This window comes from Dreissena polymorpha, chromosome 6 (genome assembly GCF_020536995.1).
Source record: "Dreissena polymorpha isolate Duluth1 chromosome 6, UMN_Dpol_1.0, whole genome shotgun sequence".
NCBI lineage: Eukaryota > Metazoa > Mollusca > Bivalvia > Myida > Dreissenidae > Dreissena > Dreissena polymorpha.
The window spans coordinates 100,276,583-100,299,224 of NC_068360.1; the positions used below are offsets into that span (position 1 = coordinate 100,276,583).

At 36.8% G+C, this 22,642-nt stretch overlaps 1 protein-coding gene and 1 long non-coding RNA gene across 5 annotated transcripts in view; one reads left to right on the forward strand and one right to left on the reverse strand.

Moving 5' to 3' along the window:
• The first annotated feature begins 5,229 nt into the window (after positions 1-5,229).
• LOC127836105 (uncharacterized) lies at positions 5,230-8,493 on the forward strand. The gene is made up of 3 exons (XR_008028585.1): positions 5,230-6,126; positions 6,605-6,705; positions 7,213-8,493. It is a non-coding gene; the product is annotated as an uncharacterized LOC127836105 (long non-coding RNA).
• Positions 8,494-12,866: 4,373 nt separating this feature from the next.
• LOC127836089 (uncharacterized) overlaps positions 12,867-22,642 on the reverse strand; it is a 52,560-nt gene continuing 42,784 nt past the window's right edge. Inside the window, exons 7-11 of one of the 4 annotated variants that reach the window (XM_052362543.1) lie at positions 20,413-20,709; positions 18,847-18,995; positions 18,276-18,364; positions 16,497-16,641; positions 12,867-16,058 (exon numbers count right to left, since the gene is read on the reverse strand). The gene's annotated coding sequence lies outside the window, so the exon portion shown is untranslated. Of the gene's footprint in view, positions 16,059-16,496; positions 16,642-18,275; positions 18,365-18,846; positions 20,710-22,642 lie in introns of all 4 variants that reach the window. The other 3 variants (XM_052362541.1, XM_052362542.1, XM_052362540.1) reach the window with 3 other exon arrangements.

A 22,642-nucleotide genomic window follows, 5' to 3' on the forward strand; every position in this document is an offset into this window, starting at 1 on the left:
GTTCCTAGCGTATTTAAAATCAAACTGGCTTGCATACTGCGTCTCTACATAAGTGTGAGCTAACGCTCATAACTAACAACAAGCAGCCGCGCTCTTGGAAAATGGGGCTTAATGTATGTGCAGACATTGTCGTTCAATATTAGCATGTGAAATCCGCACACGCTAATCAGAGAAGACGATTTCCGCTTTTATTGTAATTTTCGTTTAAATGAAGTCTCTTTTTAGCGATAATACAGTTTAGACGGAGCGTGTCGTCCCTGATTAGCCACGCTTAAATGGGATGGCATTTTATTAACATTCATGAATCACAGTTTTCACAGAGCTCAATAAAAACAATGCAGCAACTGCATAACTTGTGCGCTATTGCCACAAAACAGCGGGGTAAATTATGACATAAAATACGCTATAAATAATATTATTTTTACGTGGCGTATAAATAATTTTGACAATCCCTTATCTTATCAGAGGAGATTGCGGTTTTAAAATTAAAGCCTGAAACATTAGCCTAGAGTGCGACGGAGGTGTTGACCATCAGGACGTAGCGGTATTCGTCAGGGTCTAAACGGAACAGAGACTTCAGCGATATTTACCGGGGATCCGATTCCTATTGTCCAAATGGATTCCACAGGGATTAATTTGTCATTTCCAACTGATTGTATTTGCGCGGAATTTAGCTGCTGACCACTACGTTGTGATCGTTTTTAGCATAGGTGCTTGCACCTATGCTTATGGTATATACCACATTTTGAAAATCCACATCGATCGGTTGTCCATTATGAAGCCTTACCTGATAAAAAATCAGACGAAATATCTATTTAATTTAGTATATGGTAATTCTTACAATTTTTTGGGGGGAAACGTTTTTCTAACGTTTTCTTCCAAGAATATTGCTGACACCGTTTTTAGTGAATTTTTCTAAGACCGTTTTATGTCAAAAAATCTTCTTATAACCTAAAACAAATTTCGTTCGTAAAACAATTCTGTTCTTATTGATAGTGACCTCACACCTAATTTCTATGGGATCCCAATTTCTATTTCCTTCGTTTACTGTTCTGTGAGAGGTCAAATGTTTACATAACTGAATTCATAAGGCCTTGGTTTAAGTATATGTAACATTTCATCGGTTAATTATAAATAGAAATTAAAACATATTCTCAGCAGGAAGTGGGGCATAAAGCACTTATATTCTTTGAAAATGTGTAAAAAATAGCGGAGTACGATGAATGTTTTCTGATTTATGACATGGATTCTGACGTGCCTTTCTATGGATTTGATGAAGGAGAGTTTAAAAGTAATAGAGATGTGTTAATTGAAGTTAAAATGATTTACTTTGAGCCAGAAATTAACGTTACGAGTAGAGTATACGGTTTAAATGTGGCATCGGATTTAATGGATTCGCGCGAATTCTGGACGAGTGCTGTGTCTGTAAAATATTAAATGGAAAGCTGTAAATGTATCAAGTCGGAAAAGAAAACGGATGGTTGCATAATGGTATGCGTGAAATAATGTAATTCTACGTATTAATTTCATAGTTATGTCATTTTGTAACCATTCACATTCGTCACTATTTGGAATTCCCGTTTCTAAAAATAGAGCATTTTGTCAACAAGGGGGGCGACTCGTGATGTCAGCAATCGTTAAGGCTACAATATACTAAATAATCGAGTCATGAAGGGCTGTACTTTCTAAACAAATCATCATATTTTCCTCGAAGGCATGTTATTCACTTTGTTCTGGTTTTATCGTTTGGAGATATTGATAGGGTAAGCATAGGTGTTCACTACTTAATCCCTGAAATAGGATAAAGTTGGAGATTAAAGTAAAAAATGGCACTGCAAAAGGTTACAATCCACTAGAAAACGGCCGAAAAAAAGGCGCAAAAACAGTCGATTTTGATTTGAGTCGAATTTGCTTTTGGTTTGAACATGACAAATCTTTTTTATTGCTTAAATCGATTCAGCTAAGAATGCCCGTCAAGAAAAGGTATGGTTATGGGCGTCTCTATGTGCAAAATGTTGTATTTATTTTCGCTCAAAGTTGTCGCTTTTACATCGAAACATATAAGGAAACTATTTAGTATATTTTGACCTAAACATTTACTTCAGCAGCAACTTCCCTGTATCTTGCAACTATTCTTTCAGCGCCATCGGCGCTCTCGTTTATTTGCAGAGTCGCTTCCCGTATCAATGGCGGTGTAGACGTTTAGGTTACAATATACTAAAATATTTTGGAGTGCAATGCTATACTCTCTAAAAACATGAACATCATTTGTAAGAAGACACAATTCTCTGTAGGGGCACTTGCCATGGATTTATTTTAGAATGTTTCTTTGTGCATGAGGTAGGGAAAACATTGATGTGTAACAGAAATTCATTAGTTTGCTTGAAGGTTGGAGACTACATGAGACTTTGACAGATGGCGGAAACCCTTCTCAACTGGTACGAAGCCGGTAAATAGATGGCCATAAAACAGTGACCGCTGATTCGCGTCGAGTTCTTTCTTGCATAACGTATGACCCCCCTTTTTATTGTTTAAATCAGTGCGGCTTGGAATGCTTTTTAAGAAAATATATGGTTATGGGGATGTCTATGCGCAAAAGTTTGACTTTATTTTTTGTTAAAGTTATTGCTTTCACATTGAATTTGTGTAGGAAATCTTTTAGTATATTGTGACCTAAACTAACTTTAGGAAAAATGAAATATCATCTGCACATGCAAAATATGACTGGGAAAGCAGATTTTTGGTCATTTCTTAACAAAATAGAAGAAAATAATTGCCTTAAATGCATGAATTCAGTTAATTTGACCTGGAATAGTTGTTTTTTAAGTTGACCCCCACCCTGATATAGCCAAATAAGGGCTAAATTGCTTTCCGACTTGAATTCAAAGTCATATTGGTTGACCGTGTAGCGTTAGTGTGCTACGTGAAGTCAGAATTCAACGCCAGAGACTCCATGATCCAGTAACGCAACACTAGCTTGTGCATAAAGCATGAACATTCAAACAGAGCCCCATTTCACCGACATGGAATGGCGGATATTTTTACAGTTTGGACAGTGCAGCAGACACTTAATTGAGGCAGCCTTCATATTTAGTACAATCATGAACATAACAAGGTTTATTACTTCATGTTATTCATAGAAATACACTACAAATACTTAAATGCATTTTTTTTGCCATTTTATATCTATTTTTTATTGGGAATTTTGACTTTTTCAGGTAGATAGAGGAATGTCTGCGACTAAGCCGAGGGCCACTGGATAAGGTTTGTTGATGGCAAAACAGGTAATAATACTAAATTTTTATCATGTACACAAGCAAATAAGCATATTTATGATGCTTAAGGTGTGAAATACTGTCATAATCAGGTTTGTGGTCACTCAAACCCTTGCCGTCATGCAATTCCTCGTGCAGTTTGTAAGTTCCGCGTCCTGACACGTAAAGCTCGTGCTTTGTTGGCAGCAGAAGTTGGCACTTAACAGGTTTATCCTTGTTCCTAAGCCTGTATGCAGCGCATCTGAGTTGATATGCTACTTGTAACCCTACAATTAGCTTGTGTTTGGTATTGTTTTCTCACAATATGCTTATAGTCATGGTCCCGGCTTGAAAGGATGTTGCGTCCGACTTAAACATAGGATTGTTGTAGCAAGTGTCCCCTTTATCATTTACCTTAGAGGGATCTTTTTGCCAAAATGTGGCACTTTCAGCAACCAGTTTAGTTTTTTATTTGGAACATGCTTCTCTCATTCAGTGATTTATGGGAAGTATTGACCTTATTTGCTTGTCTTTGCATACAAAGGTGACATGGATCAATGATATTTGTTGTGTTGAGAATTCTGCGGGAAGCTGTGTCGCCAGAAGATGTACTAGAAACCTCTGTCAGGAAGCCTGCATTGATCTTAGCTGCCTTTCTGCCCCTGTTACTTCATAGAACTTCATTTCTAAGCTTATAATGCTCTCCAACATATATGTATCGTGTTCATTTTAACCTTTCCTTCCAGTCTAAACCCCCAATATGAGCATTTTTGTCTTTCGCTTAGTTATAAACGCCCATTTTGACCAGATTGCCACCATAAAAATAGTCAAAAGTACTTATTTTGCACCCAAAATATGATATTTTATATTCTCTTGAACATCTGAATGACAGCTGGCAGTGCATATTGACCATCTGCTGCAGTTTAATGGCACCCATGGCATTATATGCTAGAATATATCATTGGCGACTGGTAAATAAATGGGCTCCGAGCAACAAGGCGCTTTCAAGATTTCACACTTTATTAGTGCGAAACAACAAGTTATTGGAAGCTTATTGCTTTTTACACTTCAAAGTATCTTTGATCTCTCATTTTCAAGATTTGCTTATTGTCTGTGATGAAATTGGAATTTTTTTGCTTTGAAATTGACATTTTTTGGGTGATTTAAAAAAAAAGAACAAAAAAGGCATTATCATTATTGCTTTGAGTGAAAATATCTAACAAATTCATTCTTTCCCCACCCCGCATAAGCCCCACGTGCCTGTCCATTTGGTTTGTTTTGGTATTTTGTTGCATACATTGAACACAACAACTTTAAATCTTAAAGGGACATTTATGCTTTAACAGGCCTAAAATTGCCTTCTTCGGACCGAAAACACCCGCGTGTAAAAATATGATATAAAATGGCCAAATGGACAGACAATCCAGCCAAACTTAATACTGTGCTGCAATATGCATAGGAAGATAATAATATGCAAGAAAGACACATTTTAATCAGAATAAATTTCTCCTTTAGGTTACAATATACTAAAATATTTTGGAGTGCAATGCTATACTCTCATGAAACATGAACATCATTTGTAAGAAGACACAATTATCTGTAGGGGCACTTGCCATGGCTTTATTTTAGAATGTTTCTTTGTGCATGAGGTAGGGAAAACATTGATGTTTAACAGAAATTCACTCTTTGGCTTGAAGGTTGGATACTACATGAGACTTTGACAGATGGCGGGAAACCCTTCTCAACTGGTACGAAGCCGGTAAATAGATGGCCATAAAACAGTGACCGCTGATTCGCGTCGAGTTCTTTCTTGCATAACGTATGACCCCCCTTTTTATTGTTTAAATCAGTGCGGCTTGGAATGCTCTTTAAGAAAATATATGGTTATGGGGATGTCTATGTGCAAAAGTTTGACTTTATTTTTTGTTAAAGTTATTGCTTTCACATTGAATATGTGTAGGAAATATTTTAGTATAGGTTACATTACACTAAATCATTGTGTATCCCTCCGTGGTCCATTCGAAAGTAGTGCCTATTTCTAAAGAGTTCCTTTTCTCTTCTTGAATATAAGCCATTTAACAATGTGAGACATGACTTTTGTGGTTATTTGTAATATCCTGTATGTGTCTGGAGTACTTTGATGCCTTGGATTGGATGCTAACTTAAAAGATGAACTTTTGAGGGTGTGTTTTCTATTGTGTGGGGCTTTTGTCGAAATTAGGATTCCGAAACACGTTTTTCTACGGTGGGTTCATTCGACAGCGATTTACTTTCTTAGAAGTTGCGAGACGGTATGTTTTTGTTTGCAATTATTGGAAGATGACAGATCCATCTTTAAAATGATACCAGGTTCGGAAAAATTGATACGTCGGAAAGGCAAGAAAAATGCTGTGAAAGTTGTCAGTTTTATAATGGGACCCTATGGGAATCTGAATTAGTGTAATATAACCTTTAAAAAGCACATTTACTGCAATGTCAAGGTCACATGGATTCGTCTGCAAGCGAGACAAGTAGAAAATGAATTTTAATGAATGTTTTGATGATTTGGGTGCTAAAATAGATGAGAGGTGTCAATATTTTGGTCCAAATGGATGTTTTAGGTGGTTTTAGACGGTTCCGGATGGGTGGGGGACCTGGTATGGACAAGTAAGGGTAACATTTCCAACAAATCTTAAATGTAAATATTATTATGTCCATAGATTGAAGTTTCAGGTGGAGAGCAAGATGAAAAATATGCAAAATTACATGCATGCAACCCATTTATGCCATTTTTCTCTTTGTTTGTAGGCCTGACCGTTTGTCCTTGAGCCGTAGATGGTCAACAATCTGCTAGCTGTCTTGCTCTGACTGGTGCACTGGACATGATTTCAATGTGAGTCATCATACTGATTGTTTAATTAACACATGAATTTCAGTTTGTTCGTTAAAGTACTAACTTAGCTGTGTATTTTTACAGTGGACGTAGCGGTGCGGTGCAGGTGGTAGACTAGGTCTTTCCATATATACACTATTTTTACAGAATTGCGGCCAGTGGAGCAACATAGCTGATGAGTTAATAGCACTAGTTCTTCAGACAAATAACTTTATTTTCAACCTATAAAGCATATTTAGCTGTAGGTGGGGCCAATTAGCTGTAAGATCTGGCTTTTGTTCTGTTAAGCCCTTAGAGTAATGAATTTCAGAGTGAAGACCATAGCGCCATTTCCTAGTCAAGTATCGGGCAGCTGTATGTCTTTTCAGAAATGCACATGTCTTTTTATTGTCATTGTGTTTGCTTTTAATAAGATAGGCAATAAACTCATAACCTTTAGACAAATGAGCATCTGTAAATTCAGATTTCACTATTTCAGAGTCAGCCAGACCATGATTGAGCTTAAGGATTGTGCTGCGGATGCAGCCTGTGCAGTTCCGGGAGAAAGTCACTGTCTCGGGCAATGCGGTCTGGTATCAGGTAAGCACTATTGAAAGCCTCACACTTTCGGGGGGTCTGAAGCCTTGTGCTGTCAATGCGATCTGGTTCAAGTACAATAAGAATGCATTCTCAAAGCAGTACTTCATCAGATATGGTTATCTCAAGCTTACAGTTCGCGGGCAGATATGACTTCGATTTGTTCTTGCTAGCAGAACCCCTACAGGCCAAACTATGCGTTAAGCACTATTTTCCACAGCAACCCTTGCAGACAGAAAAACAATACTTAAAATTACTTCTGGCATTTAATTTCTAATTTCCTACATATCTCTTTTGTATGTTTGTTTGCCCTTTTTAACTCTGACATGCCATCTTGCTCACATTGATGGAGCATACCTGTTTTTGTTTAGAGCCAAGTCCCCGGCTGCTCGAGTTTGCCGTGTCAATAATGAGAAAGCCATGGCATGATGTCTCCTCTATGTGTATCCTTATCTCAGTGTTGAACATAATTGCCAGTTTAAGGGGCATAAACATTTTATTTTATTAAAGGTCTGGATGATCCTTGCCTGACTGCGGGTTTGTGTGCACCTCAATCCGACTCTGTGTCCTGAACAGAGGCCGCAGTGGTGCAGCGCTTGTGGACGATCCATCAACATCCTGAAAGGTCAACACTACACCAAGCTGGGAAAATTGATCCTGATAGTCATCCCCAGGTAGTGGAATGAATGTTCACTGAACTACAGAGGAATCACACCCAAATGACTTTCCTGCCACGACATTAGTGTGGCCACTCGCGTAGGAATTCCTTAGCAAACATGCTCTTTTGCATGGTGACTGTGGACATTTTTGCAAAACTTACGCTTTCAACACTGGATTTTAAAGAGAATACTTAATAAAATGTCGCTAACAGGACTTATTTATATGAGAGAGACTATCTGGATGCGCATTAAGTGTCACTTTGTGTCGTAAGCTGTTGAAGGAGCGATTTGCGCCTTTTTAAGTGTTAAATTTGGGTAGCCGGCTTGTATCAGCTTGAAAGCTGAAAATTATGCCTCTCATCATAATAGCATTAATTTTTGTAATTGCAATGTGTATGTTTAGATTGTAAGTGAAGCTTTTAATAATAATTTTCTTAATAAACATGATTTTATATGCTGTAAGTGAGTTTTTTATTGAAAAAAGTGCTTAAAATTTTAAAAAAGTCTCCTATTTCATCAAGAAAAGTACACTGATTCACAATCAATACATTTATTTGGGCCTTTTGCTGATATATTGGTGAATTTCGCATGCAATGATACCAGTTTTTGCCATGAAAGTTACGCGTAACAATAATTGGAGACGCAAAATCAGCTGTCGTCACTTAGACTAAAAATCATGCATTCCGACTTTACTGCGGCCAATTTAGTCACCGCTTTAAATGGCCATTTTAAGGCCTTTACCCCCATCCGAATGCACTGAAATTGCATATTCATTGTGGAAATAGTTGAAATCTCATGTGGAGAAAGTTTGAAAAAGATAGGACAAAGTTGAGTTCCCTTAAAGGTTACATTACACTAAATCATTGTGTATCCCTCCGTGGTCCATTCGAAAGTAGTGCCTATTTCTAAAGAGTTCCTTTTCTCTTCTTGAATATAAGCCATTTAACAATGTGAGACATGACTTTTGTGGTTATTTGTAATATCCTGTATGTGTCTGGAGTACTTTGATGCCTTGGATTGGATGCTAACTTAAAAGATGAACTTTTGAGGGTGTGTTTTCTATTGTGTGGGGCTTTTGTCGAAATTAGGATTCCGAAACACGTTTTTCTACGGTGGGTTCATTCGACAGCGATTTACTTTCTTAGAAGTTGCGAGACGGTATGTTTTTGTTTGCAATTATTGGAAGATGACAGATCCATCTTTAAAATGATACCAGGTTCGGAAAAATTGATACGTCGGAAAGGCAAGAAAAATGCTGTGAAAGTTGTCAGTTTTATAATGGGACCCTATGGGAATCTGAATTAGTGTAATATAACCTATATTGTGACCTTTAGGATCCGATTGAGCCTCGTTCTGGGAAAACTGGATTGTATACATGTATGTAAAGTGTCGTCCCAGATTAGCGTTAGCAGTCCGAATACGGTAAACAGAAGTTTGTATACATGTACGTAAAGTGTCGTTCCAGATTAGCGTAAGCAGTCAGAATTTGGTAAACAGAAGGTTTTATACATGCACGTTAAGTGTCGTCCCAGATTAGCGTTGGCAGTCCGCAAAGGGTAAACAGAAAGTTGTATACATGTACGCTAAGTGTCGTACCAGATTAGCGTTAGCAGTCTGCATTGGGTGAACAGAAGTTGTTACACATGAACTTAAAGTGTCGTACCAGATTAGCGTTAGCAGTTCGCATAGGTTTAACAAAAGGTTTTATACATGTACGTAAAGAGCCCGCAAAGGGTAAACAGAAGGTTTTACACATGTACTTAAAGTGTCTTATCAGATAAGCGTAAGCAGTTCGCATATGATAAACATAAGGTTTTATACGCGTACGTAAAGTGTCGTCCCAGATTAGCGTTAACAGTTCGCATATGGTAAACAGAAGGGTTTACACGTGTACGTTAAGTGTCGTCCCAGATTAGCGTAAGCAGTTCGCATATGATAAACAGAAGGTTTTATACATGTACGTAAAGTGTCGTCCCAGATTCGCGTAAGCAGTTCGCTTATGGTAAACATAAGGTTTTATGCGTGACGTAAAGTGTCGTCCCAGATTAGCGTAAGCAGTCCGCATAGGGTAAACAGGAACGACACTTTCCGCCTAAGTTGGATTCTTCTTTAAAGGAGACTTTCCTCAAATTAACTATTCCATAAAAGCGAAAAGTGTCGTCCCTAATTATTAGGCCGTTCGGACATGCCTAAGCCCCGTTTCACAGAACGCGGCACAAGTGAATACAAATGTGTGGTCCGTGCAAGCAGTCAAATGTACACGTTGATTCATTTCAACGATTCGTGTTCTTCTCTAAAGTAATGGTAACATTGCTTCAAGTATAAAGAAAAACAACTACTAGTATACTCAATTTAGGGCCACTTGGCGTTCAATTTACCGTTGGTTTTCTATCAACAAATAACTCGTATCGCTTTACCTCAACATCATGCAAATTTCGATTGTGTTTTCATGTAAACTGTTTGTCAGTTTATTTAAGTCTAATCCACAATACATTATAACAATTATAACAATAAATGATTCATAGCATGTATGAATGTAATGTAAATGATCTATGTGCATCAACCAAATAAATGCTCTTCCAAGTGGTGGGGGAACTATTGAGACGGCACTAATACACAGCCTGGCTCCTACAAAAATATACGTGTTCGTATAAATCGTAGGTAAATTTAAGGTAAATTTAACTAGTTCTATCAAAACATCTTTGGGACTAATAATCTTTGGGAATAGCGAATACCTATCTCACTAAGAATATGATTTCATGATGAAAATTCCCTGCACACAACTTTTAATTTTTGACACAATATACTAAGTCCAAACATACAATAAGATAATTGATGACAATAAATTTGCGAGCAATACTTTTTACTCACGTATAAGGTAGTCATAAAGACAGCCCTTTTGACCCGTACTTTGTTGTTTATGCATTACTCGTACCCTAGCAATTCACACGGTGTCAACAACTCTTACCTAAACATAGGTATAGAGCACAAATGCGCTTTTTCGGCAAAGCTGTTTACCCAGCTTTTCACATTAAATGACTTTTACATAACGCCAGCAGACACGCATATATATTTTCGAATATTTCATAAGCTGATTCGAGATAAAACCTCTGAACTTTGGCTACATTACTATGTCTGTGCTCAGTGCAAAGGATGTAGCACTGTTCAGTGTAAGGAATTCCGGACTTTTGTATGTTCAAACGACACAAATTGTGGCCCAGTTACGCGTTAACATCTATCTCCCAAAATTTCAGTGTCAGTACTCGTTCACTAAATCGTCCGGTGAATATATAATTGACTACCGATAAACACAGTTTTGCTTTCAAGATGAGAAAACATACATTACCGAAATAGTAAAGTGTCACGATAAGAGGAAAATCGTTTAATTATCCAACCACAATATTTGCCGTACTCGGTCAGCACCTGTGGAAATTGTTCCTGAACGCCTGGATAGGCCGCCATTATTTACAAGTTTGCTATTTTGAATTCAATTTTGTATCGAAAAGCATTGTGCTAAAATGTGCCAATTACAATTTGCAATGAGATTTTTAATGACCCTCGTCATGCGAAAATGGATGTTAATTTCGTATGCGCAAATCCTATATATAGCCCATTGAGTGAATTTATAGCCAATAGCATCGCCTCTGACCAGACTGCGAAAAACGCACATGTTGGGTTTACGATACCCTGAACGAAACGCATAAGACCCATTTTTGCATGACGCGGCTATGCAAGTGTGGTCTAAGGTCGCTGTGGTGTAGTGGATATGGTGTCCACCTAGCGATCGGGAGGTCATTTGTTCGATCCCCACTGCGGGAGCGTTCTTTAGATTTCCCCCATAGACACCAAGTACTGGTTCTAGTCCCAGGAAACGGACTCGAGAGCGTTTCAAATAAGCCTAAGGCTTTCTATGCAATCGAGCTAAAATAAATATGTTTAAACTAAGTGTGGTTTAAATGTGTCAAAGAAAACTGCATTTAAATCAAATACTAACATACGATTTAAATTTTGATAGTGAAGAAATATACTCATAATATGGCATGTGAGGACACATATGATGTATCCTCCCGTAGTATAATTTTATCTACTGACACTAATGTGTGGTTTGACAATGATATCACACATTTCATGCGACAATTATGCGTATTTCAAGTGAACAAAACAACATATGGTAATATACAAATGCATGCATTTTAGTATTCTTTAGAGTAATTTTGTAATAATATTTTGGTTGCTTGTTAGATAAGAAGTAGTGCAACAACAACAGTAATATTGTTCACATGTGAATACGCATTTAAGAGTACGTTTGTAGTCGTGGTCAGAAGGTCTTCATGTCGTCGATCACGCCTCACTAACTTTTTCTAACAAATTATTTTAAAACAGATGCGACTACGTCTCTCATGTTCGCTCTAGCCTGTTACGAAACATTTATGCCGGTTTGTACTTTGTAGCCATATACTTACAGTTACTGGTCACGCGATTTTCCAATATTTTGCTATCAAATGGTCAGCATTCTTTTCACAAAACATTGTTTTCGATTGTTTAGAGATTAAGAAATTCTTATGGTGTATAATGTACATCTCTTTTTGACCAACGTGAATACAGTGATTCATATTGTTTAACCATTTAACGACCTTGGACTAAAATATAATTTAACTTATTAAAACAACATAATTAATACATGTTTGATATAAGTTTGTATTCTGTTGAATATATATGTGTGCCATTTCATCACTTCACAATTATACTTTACATTTCAACAGAATGACAGACAAGACCAAATCACTATAATCCCCTGACTTGGAAGATATGACATGTAAAAATGTTTGATAAGAAAAATAAATATTCATATAAATGTGTACTAGATGTTAGCTTTAAGAACGAAAACAAATTTTCAGAACGAACACATGTTTCTCCCATTCATTTAGCCTGAGAATGTTGCTCGCAATACATTTTCAGATAGTGGTCAACATTTGTCTTAAATAATCCTTAAGTGCCACATTGAATCAAGTACATAAAAAAAATTAATCACATTTTATAAAACGTTCTGCCTGACACACTTAACCTACTCTCAATAGGAGTGGGCTTCGTCTACTGAAAATACCAATCATGGCGTGAAATGTACGTGTGCACAGATTAACTTGTACGTTTTCAAGTTTGTCATTCCCATGAATTAGTGACTTGTTCCCATGATTAAGTACGTCATTGAATTGACTTACTTTCTCATTCCCACGGCTAAGCTTTTTCATTCTCATTACAAAGTTACCTCGTTCCAACTACCTTATTAATCGTGGGAACAACATGACAAGTCTTTGGAGCGACATACATAATATCTGCATGAAGAACAATCCCCAAGTGAAGATCTGTCAGAATAGTTATTAAGGTTCTGAAAGGTATCCGAGTCTGACCAATGTATGACGGGGGACAAACGAAAAAACGGAGAGACAGACCAAATCACAATATGCCATCGTCAAAAGGGAAACTTATATAGAAGTGAGGAAACAATTAACATACATTTTTTATTTGCTATAACAACATTTGTTTCACAGTACAACAAGATTCCTGCTCTATGCATGGCTATATACATTAAATGGAGTGAATCAATAAGAAATGGATCAGCAAATCACATACATTAACATGATTATATCCCTAAACATACCAAAACTACAATGATACTATATTATATGACATGTGCTATGTCTTTAAAAAAACAAGCAATTAATGTTCACCAAACTACAGAAATTATTCAATTCAAAAACACAAACATTATAACCGTGCATAGGCAATTATTTATCCCTGATAAAGTCCTGATCATTAGTGATAAACAATCAATGGTTAAAAGACCTGGTGGCATAAACTTTTCTTTATTCAACAAGTTTTGCTTTTGCAAAATGTTAATTTGGGATAATCAAACAAATTAAGACATGATTTTGAACCTTAAATCTACTTTTACCAATATAGTTTATTGCTTATAAATAGGTTGTTTATATATAATAGAAACAAATTTATTATAGCTAAATATACATACAAATAAACAAAGTATATTTTTGTTGGAAATAAAAAATCGAAAGCAAAAATTTGAAATACTACACAATTTTGTCCAATAAAAAGCTGTGTATAATTGTTCAACAACAAAGCAGACATGTTTAATGCAAAGCTAGCTGAGTATAAACAACCACGTGTGTATGGAATCCAATCATAAGACATCAGATTTGTTGGGAGTTTTACGGAACCTTGCCGCAGTGAATGCGCGTCGACGACATTTAATGTGGAGCGGTCAACATGAAAACAGCTTTAACACACTTGTAAACAATCAACTAAAAGCAATCATTCAAAACTGGAAAATAGTCACAATCAGTTAACAGCTATAGTTCAAAATTAGACACCTTGACAAGCAACAACAAGTCAATAAATAAAAATTAATATATTAACACATATTGCCTCAGTGTTAAAATATACAATGTGATATTGTATGAGAACATGCACTTATAATAGTCAGAATACCAAACTTTTAGCACTGTATGGCCAATTTTGGCAATTAAAATATGATGAACTTAAATTGATGCCATACTGGTGAATTTGGTATAACGCATAGAAATAAACAATTATGCAAACCATATTTCTTTAGTGATTGCTGAATGAATATAGTATATAGTTTATAGTGTGGAATAATATAAAAAAAGATTCAATGTTCTTGTTACGTTGAGAGGTACAATTATACTCTAACAAGGGAGACGACTTTTATTTAGTATATCACAGTTGCTCTCCCTTGAATCGTTCTTCACTGTTTTCCAAATTTCCAGATAATAGTTGCTTATTATAATAACTGAAAAGCTTGACATAAAACAAGGTGTTTTTAATGCTTAAAGTATGTTAATGATCTGATATTCTGCATCTCTGAATTAACTATACAGGTTAATTTGCACAATTATCCGAAGCAATTCTTTTGTTCTATTGCCTGATATGTTAATGATGTTTAATATGAAACAATTTTGTACAAATGAATTCAAACAGTGAATGTATCTGTTTGAAATGGCTACATTTTATGAATAATGTACAAACAAAAACATTATCTTTGCAGTTGATCTATTTACAAATGACAAAATAAACGTATATACAGTGACACATAAATCTGTGTTACGTTATTCACTTATTACATTAGAAAAGCTGGTCGCAAATGTGAACATACAAATATTTAAAGCATAATGAACTTTTAATGCTAGAATGCAAATGTCAACACAAATGATGAGCATGTCAGTATATGATACAACAAGAACAATCTACAACCATATCTAGGATCATTCTTCATGAAAATACTCACTTTGAAATAAAATTACTTGTGGAGGAATTACTATCATATTTTCAACAATGAAAGCATCCTTTTTTTAATAATTAAACAAACTCCATTACAATTAAGATGTACTTCTAAATTCCACTTTATTAAATAGTTTTCCATTAATGTGTGCATCAATTATCGCAATATTATGCATGTACATTCACTCAATTTTTATAACGCGCTTAACTATTGTTAATATTAAACAAAGTATCTGTTGTCAATAAATAAATTGATAATTAACAGAAGGTTAATATAGTTTGAATAAATCAAATTATTATTTGATATTTTACTATAACATCACTACATGAAATTCTTGACAAAATACTGCCTCAAAAGCGCAAACTGATGAGAAATGTACACAGACAGAATGACAACCATATCAAAATAGAAGCATCTCAATTATGAACCGTTCTGATCAATTATTTTACCTATTGCTATTGCTATTTTATAGGTAAAAACTAAAAATAAGCATGTCTTGTTTATACAATAAATAAGCTAAATATTGTCCAAGGTATCAGCATTATTTAAACAACTTTGTGAAGGCTTAAAATCAATGTTTAAAAAACAAAAATTGTAAAATCATTTGTGTCTGTCTGTTTACGATAATCAGGATAAAGCTATATAGAGTCAGTTTCTGAATACAGACACAATTGTAGTACTTGCATTATTTTGCTCTTGAAATAAAACTTTAAATTACTGCTATTACTGAGTTTCCCCTTATCATATTGGTCTATTTACCAATATATAACAAAATACTTAATCATCAAGATACTGTCAGTATCATTATGCCCATACAATATGAAATGTAGATTTTTCTTCCCATACAATCAGACTGTACACTCGAGACAAAGCTGCTGGTCATAGGACATGGCTGGTAAAAACACTTGGCTGGTCACATGACTTGGCTGGCCACACAATTTAGCTGATCCTAAGACTTGGCTGATCACAGGACTTCGCTGGTCACAGGACATGGCTGGTAAAACACTTGGCTGGCCACAAGACGTGTCTGGCCACAGAACTAAGCTGATCTTAAGACTTGGCTTATCACATGACGTGTCTGATCACAGGACTTGTCTGATCACAGGACTTGGCTGGTCTTATTGTTCTTTGTCATTCCCTCATTTTTTTCATAACAGTGACAGGTGTTTTCCTGCTTTCCCAATATTTCAAGATGAGGAATTCCATCGTAAATGCTTAGGACTGCGAGTCTTTTAAGAAGCCAACGCAGGCACTTATTGACTATCATGCTTAAATTGTATGTATAAATGATCTTCAAAGGCATGCATGGCGTCAAATTCTAATGACAAGTGCTGTACCAGGCTATCTTTTTGATTGGCCGGTTTAATTACATCGATTGGGATCTGAAATAAAGATAGGTATGTTAATGTTAATTTCAGTTCATTATTCTGATTGTGTTACTTAGGAAAGCAATGAAAAAGAACAAAACTGGCTATGGTGCTAAAGCTTCTTTGATTTGAATTTATAGATAGGTGGTCCGAGATATATTTCTTAATTATTAAATATTTACTGCAAAATAATATGAACATGTAATGAAAAAAGTTTTTTATCTCTAATTCCACTAATGCAAAAGGAAGCTGATATACAATACGCAACAGTACACATCCACATGGCGATTAACATGTTTGGAGAGTTGCATAACAAAATAAGAAATATGTTTTGAGGTTATATATGCCACACAACCTGACAGGCGGACAAACGTTTAGATGGACCAGTGTTTCCTTAAACTGTCTCTGAAAGTAGGTATTTACAAAAAGCCTACACACGTCTGACAAACTCACAAAGGTTCTATGTGCAGGATGTTCACAGGCAACAGGTCAGGTAACATGGAGAGGAGAAAATTTCAATACATCGACAGCTGCTGGCTTGAAAGCTGTGACTGTAACTGCATCCAGAAGAAACTTAATGCCTTGATATTCGGGTTGTCTGGAAAAAGTAGATTGTGTGTCAAACTTGACAGATAATTGTGCAAATATATCAAGCATTTTTTACATTATAGAAAATGTCTTTGTCAACCATAAGCTTCCATATTGCTTAGCCAACATAAACAGATTTGAACAGAACCAAATGTGTGACAACAACGTTTCAGAGATGGAAAGCTTTTGAAAATATTATAGACATGCAATGCAATCATTTAAAATCAACAGAGAATATGTGTTGAGTTAATTTAAGTATATTATTAAACTTTATTTCACAGGTGGTTATAGAGAAACAAATATGTTCATCAGGTGCATAGCAATGGGGGAAAGGGACTTTCTCTTAATCCCCTAGTGTAAATTTCCTAATATTTCATCACTTTACATTTGCAATACTTAACAAGGGCTGTTTGTAAAACATGCATGCCCCCCATATGGGCTGTCCGTTGTGGTGGCAGCCATTGTGTGAATACGATTTTTGTCACTGTGACCTTGACCTTTGACCTAGTGACCTGAAAATCAATAGGGGTCATCTGCGGGTCACGATCAATGTACCTGTGAAGTGTCATGATCCTAGGCGTATGCGTTCTTGAGTTATGATCCGAAAACCATTTTACTATTTCGGGTCACCGTGACCTTGACCTTTGACTTAGTGACCTCAAAATCAATAGGGGTCATCTGCAAGTCATGATCAATGTACCTATGAAGTTTCATGATCCTAGGCCCAAGCGTTCTTGAGTTATCGTCTGACAACCACCTGGTGGACGGACAAAGGGCTGTTTGTAAAACATGCATGCCCCCCATATGGGCTGTCCGTTGTGGTGGCAGCCATTGTGTGAATACGATTTTTGTCACTGTGACCTTGACCTTTGACCTAGTGACCTGAAAATCAATAGGGGTCATCTGCGGGTCACGATCAATGTACCTGTGAAGTGTCATGATCCTAGGCGTATGCGTTCTTGAGTTATCATCCGAAAATCATTTTACTATTTCGGGTCACCATGACCTTGACCTTTGACCTTTTGACCTCAAAATCAATAGGGGTCATCTGCAAGTCATGATCAATCTACCTATGAAGTTTCATGATCCTAGGCGTATGCGTTCTTGAGTTATCATCCGAAAACCATTTTACTATTTCGGGTCACCCTGACCTTGACCTTTGACTTAGTGACCTCAAAATCAATAGGGGTCATCTGCGAGTCATGATCAATGTACCTATGAAGTTTCATGATCCTAGGCCCAAGCGTTCTTGAGTTATCGTCTGACAACCACCTGGTGGACGGACCGACAGACCGACCGACCGACATGAGCAAAGCAATATACCCCCTCATCTTCGAAGGGGGGCATAAAAATGCATGAACATAGCTCAGATATCATGTCTTTGCGTAATACTGTATTAATTTGGGACCTTAGTCAAGTGGTGGGATGCCTGTCTAGGAATCGAAAGGTCCCAAGGTAGAATTCTGCTCAAACCACAGAACTGTGCATATCAAACAATTAATCCCATTCTTGTTCTATTGGTTACCTGTGAAGAAAAATAAGCAAATCTGCTGTGGTTGCATACTGTGCAGAATGTAAACGGACGACTTATATCCCAGTGATCTGGTGCCACAGTTTATGTTTTGCAATGGTTAGGGGACTTACCTGTTGAGATGTAGTGGCTGAGTTGGAGTTGTTAGGATATTTCTCTGTGAACAGAAAACCAGCTCTTTGCACATCACTGACATATGTCCCTGTAAACCAAATAATTCATGCATTCTGAAATAGCATCAGTTATATTGGAGGTCAAACAATGTTGTTTGATTAAATAATATAAGAAATACATTATGTTTGAAGGCTCTTGATACAAATGAGGTATACAATAAACACTTCACACACACACAGCCTACTATATACTGTACACTTGATACAATCATTTTTCATCTATATCTAACCAATCTGCATTAAGTTACTTGTAACTCCAAAAGAGTTGGATGGACATAAGGAAGAATGGAAGGACAGAGAATTCTACAATTCTATCCGATCCGACCTCCCCCCTGCACCCTTTCAAGGAAATACAAAATGGCAACGATTATGAATATTTACAATTACATAAGTTTAATTTAGCAGCAAGAATAGAGTATTACCAATGTATAACAAGCACACACTATTGAAATAAAAGTTTGAGTAGTAACACACTGCACATTATACACGGTCAATTACAGGACCAATGTACCTTGTAGAAGAGGTAATATCAGCCCACTTGGCAGGACAGTTTGGAGCCCCAGCTTTAGACTGGCTGCACCTATCCGGGCCCAGCTTACCCGAAAGCCTGTTGTTCAGCTGGGTACCAATCTATTGCATGGGATCCTGTAGGAACCGGCTCTTAAAACAAAATTCAGGAAATTAAAAAAACATTGAAGGGAATAATTGTATAATGTGCTGAAGTCATTTAAATATTTGTTTTGCTAAAATTAAATCAAATTTAACAAGTCTATTACAGCTGATTTTGTAAAAGATAAACGCTTTGTTCAAGAGCTGAATTTCGGCCGAAAAATACACAAAACTATGCCTTTACCTTCTATGATTAAACCTGATATTAGATCAATTGCTATTTATTTACCAAGTTGATTAATTTTAAAAACACATACTTACCATTTGATGCTTTGACCTTTTTCTCAATCAGGCAGAAACAATTAAAATTGATATCAGATCAAGTGCTATTTGCATTTTATTTACTATGTGTGATCAATTTAAAAGCACATAATTCCCATTTGATGCTAGGAACTTTTCAGGCACATAAAATACTGATGTTAAGTGAAGTATATGAGCCTCATTCTGGGAAAATAGGGCTTAATGTATGAGCAGTCTGCACAGGCTAATCTGGGATGACACTTAAATAGGACTTAATGTATGTGCAGTCTGCACAGGCTAATCTGAAATGACACTTTAATAGGACTTAATGTATGTGCAGTCTGCACAGGCTAATCTGGGATGACACTTAAATAGGACTTAATGTATGTGCAGTCTGCACAGGCTAATCTGAAATGACACTTTAATAGGACTTAATGTATGTGCAGTCTGCACAGGCTAATCTGGGATGACACTTTAATAGGACTAAATGTATGTGCAGTCTGCACAGGCTAATCTGAGATGACACTTTAATAGGACTAAATGTATGTGCAGTCTGCACAGGCTAATCTGGGATGACACTTTAATAGGACTTAATGTATGTGCAGTCTGCACAGGCTAATCTTGGATGACACTTTAATAGGATTTTAAGAATGTGCAATCAGCACAGGCTAATCTGGGATGACACTTTAATAGGTCTTAATGCATGTGCAGTCTGCACAGGCTTATCTGAGATGACACTTTAATAGGACTTAATGTATGTGCAATCTGCACAGGCTAATCTGGGATGACACTTTAATAGGACTTAATGTATGTGCAGTCTGCACAGGCTAATCTGGGATGACAATTTAATATGACTTAATGTAGGTGCAGTCTGCACAGGCTAATCTTGGATGACAATTTAAGCACATACATGAAGCCCCATATCCCAGAACACCACTAAGATACTACTTATTGTTCTTGTTGCTGCTGCTGCTGCTGCGACTGGGCCTTAGACAGAGATGGAGCGAGTCCCGACGCCAAAGTCGCCACCCCAAACCCGAGAATTGCCGACAACTGTTGTTGAATGGCGTCAATCGCATACTGCTCTCCAGGCCTAAGGTTCACATTATTCGAGAACAACATATAGAGTAGTCACATTAATGGACATGTCACGCAACGCCTGCTCTACCTGTTGGATCAGATAGTTTCAGTTCGAGCGACTTGTCCGGCATAATTTGTCGACGCCCATCATCCAATTGTTGCTAAGCGACATCGATGCTAAGACGGAAGTCAAACTCACCAAGGCTCTGCTGTTGGAAGTGTTGATGTAGCCAACATGGGAGGAGATATTGATAGGAGGCTTGGTAGTCTGACGCAAGACGTCTTCATGCTCAATTTCTTAAGCGAGTTGTAGTATTTGTGCAAGAAGGGGGTTGTCATCGACTTTCACTTCAATGACGTTTGTCATGTTTGCTAGTTAAGTTCACTGAAAAGGAAATGTAAAGTAAACTAAAACCGGATTGTTTAGAGACACATGAATAAGCCTTGCAACACCTTACTTTACAGACCTGTTTTTTAAATGCCTAACATTGTGCCTATAATTCATATTTAGAATATTGCCAATAATTTTTCACCAATTAGAACTCAAAATAACATAGTTTCAATGTTTTATGCGCACCAACTCGAAATTGGAATTTTTGGGTTTGTAGCAAGGTGTAACATTTATTTTTTGTAAATCAAAAACAGGCATTACTTCAGCAATTTAGAATGTGAGACTGTACACCTTTAATTGTGTGACTATAGAACTTTAAATGTGAGACTACATCATTTTAAATGTGATACTAAGCAACTTAAAATGTGAGACAACACAACTTTAAATGTTACAATCTACATATTTAACTGTGAGTCTGCACACCTTTAAATGTCACAGTTTATGACTTATACCTGAGACTTCACAACTTTAAATGTGAGACAATACAACTGTATGGCATTTAATAAGAAACAATAGATGTGAGTTCAAAATAGTAATTAAACGTAGTGAAATAAGCAAACTAGAGCTTTGTCACAGATGTAACGAATACCGTCCATGCCGCATTGACACATAATATTTTGCATGCCGTCTTTACAAAAAACAGCAGACACCATGTTCAATTTTTAAAACGCACTAAGTGACCCCTTGACCTAGTTTTTGACCCAGAAAGGCCCATGTTCTAACTTGGCCTTAATATCATCTCCATAAAACTTCTGACCAAGTTTGGTGAAGATTGGATGTAAACTACTTGAATTAGAGAGCGGACACCATGCTGAATGTTAAATAATGCACAAAGTGACCCGGTGACCTAGTTTTAGGCCCTGAATGGCCCATGTTCAAACTTGTCCTAGAGATCATTTAGATAAAACTTGTGACCAAGTTTGGTGAGGATTGGAGAAAAAAGCTACTTGAATTAGAGAGCGGACAACATGGTGAGGTTTAAAACGCACTAAGATACCCCGTGACCTAGTTTTTGACCCGGCATGACCCATATTCAAATTTGGCCTAGACATCATCTAGATACAACTTCTGACCAAGTTTGGTGAAGATTGGATTAAAACTACTTGAATTAGAGAGCAGACAACATTGTGATGTTTAAAACGCACTACATGTAAGTGACCCCGTGACCTTGTTTTTGACCCGGCATGATCAATATTCAAACTTGACCGAAACATTATCAAGATACAAAATCTGACCAATTTTGGTGAAGATTGGATAAAAACTACTTGAATTAGAGAGCGGACAACATGGTGAGGTTTAAAACACACTAAGTGATCCGGTAACCTAGTTTTTGACCCGGCATGGCCCATGTTCGAACTTGACCTACACATCATCTAGTTACAACTTCTGACCAAGTGTGGTGAAGAATGAATTTAAACTACTTGAAATAGAGAGCGGACAAAATGCTCAATGTGTAAAACGTACTAAGTGACCCTGTGACCTAGTTTTTGATCTGGCATGGCCCATGTTCGAACTTGGCCTTCATATCATCTAGATAAAACTTCTGACCAATTTTGGTGAAGATAGGATGAAAACTACTTTAATAAGAGAGAGGACACCATGCGGAATGTTAAATAACGCACAAAGTGACCCCGTGACCTAGTTTTTGACCCGGCAAGGCCCATGTTCAAACTTGGCCTTAAGATCATCTAGATACAACTTCTGACCAAGTTTGGTGAAGATCGGATGAAAACTACTTGAATTAGAGAGCGGACAACATGCTGAATGTTTAAAACACACGAAGTGACCCCGTGACCTAGTTGTTGACCCGGCAAGGACCATATTCGAACCTGGCCTAGACATAATGTAGAAACAACTTCTGACCAAGTTTGGTGAAGATCGGATGAAAACTACTTGAATTAGAGAGCGGACACTAAATACGGACCAA